The 8,816-nt window shown below is 49.0% G+C and overlaps 1 pseudogene; it reads left to right on the forward strand.

Annotated features, from left to right (window-relative positions):
- The first annotated feature begins 266 nt into the window (after positions 1-266).
- Positions 267-1,083, forward strand: LOC136154660 (melanoma-associated antigen 10-like; annotated as a pseudogene).
- The last annotated feature ends 7,733 nt before the right edge of the window (positions 1,084-8,816 follow it).

The raw sequence follows: 8,816 nt of genomic DNA on the forward strand, positions 1-8,816 counted from the left end.
GGACTGCCCTTACTTTCTCTATGATTGAAGGAATGTTAGCAATTTGATCTCTGGTTCCTCTGCACAGATGCTCCAGCATGTTTGGCTCTAAGGAGCTCCCTTGGGAGGTCCAAGAGCAGCCCTCAGGAGGGGATCTGTAAGTGGCCTGAGTCAGAGCAGGCCAGGGTATGTCTCTCAATTTATCATTTACCACCCACACCCCTACCAGGCCCGTGGTCCCCATCTGTTCCCCTGCATCACTCCTGTCTACAGTTCAATCCATCATCATGCTCATGGTCGAAACGAGTGAACTCAGCAAGCCCAAGGAAGACCTTAAGGGCCAAAATCAGGCCCAGGGCCCAGTGGAGGCACAGCTTATGGGGGCTGAGGCAGAGGAGGCCTCAACCCCTCTGGCCTCTTCCTGCCCAATCTCCTCTTCCTCCACCACCACCCATGCGGAGTCCTTGCTCAAGAAAGCTCTGAATGTGATGACAGCTGAACTACTGGGGTTCTTGTTGCTCAAGGATGGCGCCAAGGAGCCAATCTCCCAGGCCAAAATGCTGAATACGGTCCTCAGGGATAACCAGGCCCACTTCCCGGTGGTCTTATGTGAAGCCACACAGTGCCTGCTGCTGGTCTTTGGCGTGTATATGAAGGAGGTAGACCCTGGGGAGCAAATCTACTTCCTGGTCCCCACCCTGGGCCTCACCCTCAATGAGATGCAGAGGGATGGGCAGAGCATGCCCAAGGCTGGCCTCCTGGTGATGGACCTGAGCCTGATCCTTCTAGCAGGGGACCTGACCCTGAGGAGGAGGTCTAGGGAGCACTCAACAGGATGGGGGTATGTGTCTGGAGTGAGCACTACATCTTTGGGGGCTCAGGGAGCTGCTGACCCAAGTGTGGGAGCGGGAGGGGTACCTGGAGTGCCAACAGGTGCCTGACAGTGACCCAGCTCACTACAAGTTCCTGTGGGGTCCTCAGGCCTATGTGGAGACCAGCAAGTGGCAAGTCAGGGCGTTTCTGCTCAGGGTCAACAAAAAGGCTTTGAGGGCCTTCCCACCCCTGTCTGCAGAGGCTGAGGGGGTGGAGGAAGAGGGGGCCTGAGCCAGAGCAGCAGTCAGATGATCCTTCCGTCTGTGATTGAAGAGGAAGCAGTCGGCCTTCTCAGAAGTGAGGGCCCGGGCCAGTTGGGGGAACCAGTGTGAAGCATCTTTGTGTTCCTGTTCTCTGTGAAGACTCACAGATTCATCTCTGTTTTCTTTTGAAATTTTTCTAACTTTGTCTGTCTGAAAGGCTAAATAGAAGCTAATATAGAAGCTAATATGAAAGGTTAATATAGAAGGCTAAATAAACTTCAGTGTCTTAGCTTTGTGAATGATGCTGATCACAGGATGTTTGTGCTTACACAGTTCAAGGAAAAGAGTTTTGCTCTTTTTTAAAAGTGACTGGAAACTCATCTATTTTGCTTTGTGACCCTGAACAAAATGGAATGGAATTGGAATAGAACTATTTTGGAAATGTGAAAATACTTAACAGTAATATCATTGGGGAAGAATTAAGAGATAAAACATAATTGAGGTGAGTTCTCACTTCTTATATTTCTTGTCTGTCATTTTATACAGCTAAGCTATCCATGTTCAGTTGGACCTTTTTAGGTTATTATTTAAGAAAGTACAAAAAATCTGATCCAACTAATAAGTCCCCTGCTCACTGGCTCATTTATTCCACATTTATTACTTCATGGAGCCTTTACTCTGTGGAAGGCCCTGTGTTAGCAATGGGGACACCAAGAGAAGCAGGACAACCCCACACCTAGAGTGATGATCTAAGAGCTGCAGTCTTCTAAGAGCTGCAGATGATCTAAGAACTGAGGAAGGTGGAGAGACATCCCCTAGTTCCACAGGACAAGGCAATATGTGAGGTTGGGGGGCAGTGGGACTCCAAGAAGAGTACTTGAATGTCGGTGCCTGTGTCAGGGCAGTTTGGGGCTTTGGGAAGCTGGGTTCTTCCTGTGGGAGATGATTGTGATGAGGGTAGGTGGTGACGACAGCCAGAGTTATACACAGTGTCTTATGAGTGAGAAGAAAATCTGAAATTGGACATGTACTTAGAAGATCCTCTTCTGTTCTAGATAAATTCCTGGGGCAGGAAGGGAAGGTACACTTTAGCCAGGAACAGTTAGACACTTACTTATGCTGCCTGATCTAAGTACACCAAAAATTTTCAAAATGGGGAGGGGTGAGTGGACTTTGGTTTGCTGCACAATCTACTCAGTCTTGGGGAATATAGCTGAAAAAGTCTTGATAAACACCCCCAAACTTTTGTATGATTTTAATAGAATGCCTTCTTTACAACTGGAGGTTGGGCACTTCAACTGATGGATCAGCTTTTTTAGGTGGTCAAACCCTAAAGCGATAAATGAAGAGGGGTTATGGAAACCACAGTGGCAAAATCTGCACTGAACTTGAATTCACACACTTCAGAATCCTCCTTGGAGCTGAAGAGTGCTGCATTGTGCATATCCTAGCTGGATTTTATAAAGAAAACTCCCACTGTCCTTGTCCTCCCATTGTCTCTCATCTGATACCTGCCCCTCATGAAGGTCAAGGCTGTCAGGGAGCCTACGGGCACCTATGCAGGTGCTCAGGCAAGTTCCATCATGTGGAGGCAGCTGGGACTCCCGGAGGGAGACTGTGTCCTGGCATCAGGAGTCAGGGGCACATCCTCAGCCCGCTGAAATTGTGGGCAGCATCGTTGCAGAGGGAAGGGCAGAAAGAGCACTGGAGGGAGTCAGGGGGACCCCTCCCTGCCATTCACAAGAGCCTTGGAAGCTAAACCAGATCTTGCATTTGAGAGAGCCAACACAGAGTAGTGACTAGAAATAGTTGGGGATTCAAGGCATCTTTGGCTTTCTCAGGAACTCCTCAATGCATGATGGGAATTGTCTTCATCACATGTTATACCTGCTGACTGCTGTCTGTTGAGCACTGAGTACACTGCAGGACAGGGGAGAAACTCCAGGTACTTGTTCACATCTCTTTTCCCTCTGCTTCCTGGAAGCTGCCTGCAGGGAACTTTATGTAAACCTACAATATCCTTATGTAAATCTACAATAATTTAGAAATAAATATGTGACTAATGCAATGTTTTTTATTTAATTCATTGGAAGGACTGTTGCTGAAGCTCCAATATGTTTTCCATCCAATGTGAAGAGCTGACTCATTGGAAAAGACCCTTATGCTGGGAAAGATTAAGGGCAGGAGAAGAAGGGTGACAAAGGAAGGGATGGTTGGATGGCATCATGAACTCAGTGGACATGAATTTGGGCAAACTCTGGGAGATAGTGAAGGACAGGGAAGCCTGGCATGCTGCAGTCCATAGGGTGGCAAAGAATGGGATGTGACTGAACAACAAATTCACAGTTTTTAATACAGACAAAGGTTTTATCTTAATAACGATAGCATGTTGTTTTGGGGGCAAAAATATACCATTTGCACTTTGCCTGGAGTGGGGTGGAAAGATACTTTGGCTGCAGGTGGTGCCACATCCATGGGGCTGAGCTCCCAAGAAGCAGGAAAGGCTCCTGCCTAACTGACTGATAGAAGCTCTATCCAGGCACCATCCATTCAGGGCCAAGGGTGAGGACCTGGGCTCCTCCCAGTGGCATAGTCAGAAGGTGGGTGTTTTTCCAAGGACTACTGTCCTCCTAGAGCCCTCTAGGACAGTTGTGATGTAGACAGGGTGGAAGAGCAAGGAGGATTTTGGATTCTGGGCACTGCAGATCATATCCTGGGGGTGGTACAGCCAGAGGGACTGAGGATGGTGGAGAGCCCTGAGAGCAAGAGGCAGGGATTGAGAGAGTCAATGCCTAGGCAGGTTGATAACAAGTCTGGGTTCCCCGAGAAGGAGAAAGGGGTCTGGGACTCCAAGGAGGAGATAGGGGTCTGAAATTCTCAAGGAGGAGGAAAGGACAAATGTGATTTTTTCCCCTCTACATTTCTTAGTTTTAGTCACATAAAACGTGTTTTTTCCTTTAAGCCTAAACCTGATGATTACACAGCAAACAACTCAGTTTAAACTCTGTACTAGGGATTATATAGCAGCAATGTATCCTGCTTGAGAAGAGCTTCTCCTTCCTGAAAACCTTCTGACTAATCCTGATATTTTACAATGTATACTATGGGAGTGGGTCTGGTAGGATCTATTGTTAAATTCTAGTCCTGTTATCCTAAAATGTAAATTGTGAGAGTGGGTCTGGTAAAATTTTTACAACCTTGAGACATTCTTTTGATTAACTATAATAACCAATTATTAAAAAGTATATAACTCCCTTGCTAACACCAGCAAGGGTGGACTCTCCGTCCCCCTTCTGATGTCTATATCAGAAGCTTTCTCTGTCCCTTTTCTTACTTTAATAAAACTCCGCTACACAAAAGCTCTTGAGTGATCAAACCTGGTCCCTGGTCCCGAAGCTAAATCTGCTTCGGAGATATGAATCCAACATCATTCACCGTAAGCTATCAGGATGCAGCCTAGGAGTCTGGAGCTGAGCTTCAAGCCAGAACCACATGAGGACCACACAGTCCTCACCCTCTGCCCTCCTTCTGGGGTCCATTTTTCTCTCCCCTTCCCTTCCCCACGTGGCAGGGTCAGGCCAGGAGAAGAGGAGACACGTAGATGGGGAACTGGCTCAAGAGTCTCTGGGGATGGTGAGAAAGAAGCTGGGGGACACGAGACTATGAAGGCCATTTATACTGAAGCAGCCTCCGGAATCTCAGTTTCCTTCTCTAACCAGCACAGTCATGAAACAAACCACTCTGTTTGCACACCAGGAGGAGCAGGTGTATTTGTTCCTTTTTCATGAAATGTCACACTCTGCACCTCCCCTGATGTGAGCAGGGGTGGTGGACTTCATACAAGGGGCCACCCTTCAGGAAACAAAGTCCAGGAATTCCTTCCTGCCATCTTATCACGTTAGCTCTCAGAGCAGCACCCTTCGATTGTCTCAGAGCTCTTCGGTCCTCCTGACTGTGCGCTGAAGGCAGCAACCCAAGTGGACCTGTAGGATGGTGGCACCCTGTCCCTGGCTTCCAGCCCAGAGCTCCCATCACCCCTACTGTGGACCCCTTGCCCCTACTGTCTCCAACCTGGCCTCACTCTCTGCATCTCGGGGCTCTACTCTTCCTGTCCCTGTCCAGACAACCTCCCAGCCCAAGATGGGCGCAGTGTTGGCATTCCCCTACAAGTCTTACATGAAGGTCCCCAGATAATAGTCCCCTGTCACAATTGTTGTGATTCAGAGAAATGGACAGTTGAGGTCACTTTTGGTGAGTGTCATGACAGGTAGTAAATAATAACCCTGTGCGATGTGAATAGTGACAAAAACTATGATTATGAATGACTATTCAAATGATTCCCTAATCCCCAACTTTGATGAAAGTGATCAGTGAGGCTGGGTGGTAGAAGACTGTCTTTTCTGAGGTTTGGCCAGAAAAGGGTTGCGGGGATGGCATGTCAGCCACCCACAGAGCCAGAGAGGACCTCAGTGTCCACAAACAGGCTGTTAGAGCAGATGAAAGACTGTAGCAGATGACAGGTGCAGTCACCAGCCTGCTCCCCAGACCCCATCATCCCCAGACTCAAATGAGGATGGGAAATAGCTGGCTTCATCACACAGTGTTGTTTGTCCACAAGTGGGTCACGGGCATTTCCTCACTGGAGCGGTAAGGGAACCCTGGCATTGAAATACAGAGTGTAGTGCTTGTTCATACTCCTCTGCATTACTGTGTGATACACAAATATTCTAATCATAATAGCAGTGGTAAATGCTTACTAGTTCTGTTCCGTTTATTCACTGGGTCAAGAAAGTGATCTGACTTGCCAAAATAACCATCAGGGCACAGAAGCCTTGAGATATAGCTTTGTGACTGAGTCCAACACAAATACTTGGGGATTATACTCTGGAACTTCGGACAGGGCACAGGGATCCCCCCTGCCCATGACTTCAACCTCCAAAGGCTAAGTCTCTGTGTCTAACTTGCATTTCATTCTGTTGTTCACTTCTGGTGCCATTTCAGAGCACAATGGTCATAGTAATTTTCAGAAGGCAGACATCAAAAGGGAAGACGCTGCAGAGATCAACCTAATCAAGGTAAGGTGGTCAGGGTGCTGTATTCTCCCCACATTGGTCCCGTGAGTAGTCTCTCACAGAGAGCTGCCCCCAGGGAGGCAGCCCATTCAGTGGAGGGTAATTCCTGAGAAGACTTTTGGTCTGAGTCCTCATCCACCAACACCGGTGGCCCTGGGCAAATGAGTGGGCTAGTGACAAAGAGGAGATCTGGGTGGCACCACAGCTTCCACTATAATCCACCCCTCCCAGCACTGACATACACTCCCTTCATCTGGAGAGTTTGCCTCATCTGAGGACAACTCCTTGACGATTCTGGTTGGTCTCCTCTCCTCCTGAAGAAGCTCAGAGAGAAAGACTGGACCAATGCTGGGCCCTCACAGTTGCAGAAGCTGTTGCACCACAATTGATTGTCACTCTCTCTTGCCCGAGATCCGTTATAAATCCCCTGTACTCTCAGTCAGAACCTCGGCCATTTCCAGGGGCTTCCCTGGTAAGGTAATACAGACTTTGGCCCTCAGGGTTCTGAAGCCCTGGGCCTGATGCCCTTCTCAGACCCTTGCTCTTGGACTTGTCAATTCATCACTGAAATGGAGCAGGAACCCAAAACACATCACCTGGCTGTTAGAGATGTTTCCTTGCTGTTCCCACTGTACCAGAGTAACCGGCACACTCCTTAGGATCAAGGTCAGCTCCGCCTGCCAGGATGGGGACAGCTCTGTGTGTGCTGGTCCCCTAGCAGGCGAAACCCATAGTGCCCAAGTGGGAGCCACGGCTCATGGGTCAGTAGAACTGTTATCGTGTCTCCTGGGGGAACCTTCTGGCTTTGGGAATAGCCTGTTGTGTGTCACCACCGGCAAAAGGGTAACCAGTAGCCACATGAGGCTGGGTATTGTGAACTCAAATGGGCTTAGTGTGTCCCAGGGCCTGGCCTTCTACCTTAACATAATGTGAAGTCAAATGTAAATAGCTAGATGTGGCTAATGTGGACAGCCCTGATGTGGAACTACAGAACTTACTCTTAGAACTGGAAGCACGACTTCTCTTGTGGGTCACTGGGAGTGGTGGCAGGTGGGGTCATGAGTCACTGGGAGCGGTCATATGGGGTGACATAGATCTCTGGGAGTGGATGCAGGTGGGGTCATGGGTCAGTGGGAGTGGTGATCAGTGGGGTCACTCTACCCTCTAGTTCAAGGACCATGTATCTTACCTTGTGGGGGAACTAAGGATAACAGATGTGGAGCATGTCCAGTCCCTGGAAGGTGACACCCCAGCACCACAGGCTCTCATATCCCAGTGTGTACCCCACGTGTGCTTTGTAGAGGCCGTTCCCCTGCTCCAGAAGACCAGCAGCTACTGGAAGGTGGAGGCTGAGACAGCAACTTTGGATCCCATGGCCACTTGCCCTCTGAGTCCCTGACGGGTTGTTAGAGGGTCTCTTGGTCTTGGATGGCTTTGTGAAATATCTTGTGTCAGTCAGTTCTGCTTCCTGTGAGCCCTCAAATAGTGGCACCAGATAAGGTACTGCAAGAAGGAAAGTGAAACCCACATCTAGAATGTGTGCCCATCAATTTCAGGAAAGATGAACCTCTCCTCCTTCAAGGATGGAAGTGAGATGTTGCAATCAACTTGCCATTAGTGGCTCAATGATCTTCTGGAGGGATGATGCCACTGAGGGGTCAGCATGACTCTGTCCCTGGTAGGGCAAACACCTGGTAGGTGCCATAGTTCATCTGGCCTGCTGGTGGCGCCTGTGCTGCTGAGCCCAGATGCAGCATCATCCTTGGCCCCATGGTTCCTCCATGCATGAGAGCATTATGCAGCCCTGAGGGACCACTGACAGAGGCCGGGTGCTCTCAATTCTTCAGGCATTGTGTTTTCGTCAATGTTTCTTGCCTCTTGTTTGATGCATGCTTTTGTGAGTAGTAAGAGGCAATGAAAATAACTTCCTTTTTGGTGTCTCTTCCTATAGGTTCGTTGATGTATCCCTTCTCCAAACCTACTTGTGGCAATCTATCAAAATTTCTCATTCTAAGTACCTGACCGGCTGGCCAATCTATTTTCCATCATCTTTAAGCCCATGTCTATTCTTGCCTCGGGCCACTTCCTTTATCCATATATAGTGGATCCCTAGAGGCACCATCTAAAGTTGCATCCACTGGGAGGGGATTTCTGCTCACCACTGTCTCTATGGCCACGTGTGGTGGAGGTGGTATTGCAGCAGGAGTTCATTTCCACCTGCAGTTGCAATTCAGCCAACCCACCCCTCGTCTATGCTCAGCATTTCTACACCCCCAGCAGCTGGTCTGGAAAGAACTTCCTGGTCCATTAATCTCCAGGAATACACTGCAGCAGAGGTGCTTGTGACACATTTGCAGGTCATATTGGGGTTTAGCTCACCTTCTTGTAATCTATGGCCCTGCTTCGGTGTGATCTCCTCAGAGATGCCACTTCTGTTTTGTGGAGGATTACTGTTGCAGTTGCCTCCCTCTGTGGGTCTGACAGTACCTAGCTCATGAGGCCCAATGGGTGCATGCTGTATACTGAGGAGGTGGCCACGTGTTCCAGCAAAGATAACAGACCTGGCAAAGCAATGGTTATCGAATGGGTGGTGGGCCACTGTCCTCCTTGGGAGCCTATAGGTTTGAGTAGGGTCCAGACCGCTGAGGAGGTATGGTGGGGACCACCTCCCTGCATCCTTTTGGTGTTA

This window comes from Muntiacus reevesi, chromosome X, assembly GCF_963930625.1.
Source record: "Muntiacus reevesi chromosome X, mMunRee1.1, whole genome shotgun sequence".
In the NCBI taxonomy this organism is placed as follows: domain Eukaryota; kingdom Metazoa; phylum Chordata; class Mammalia; order Artiodactyla; family Cervidae; genus Muntiacus; species Muntiacus reevesi.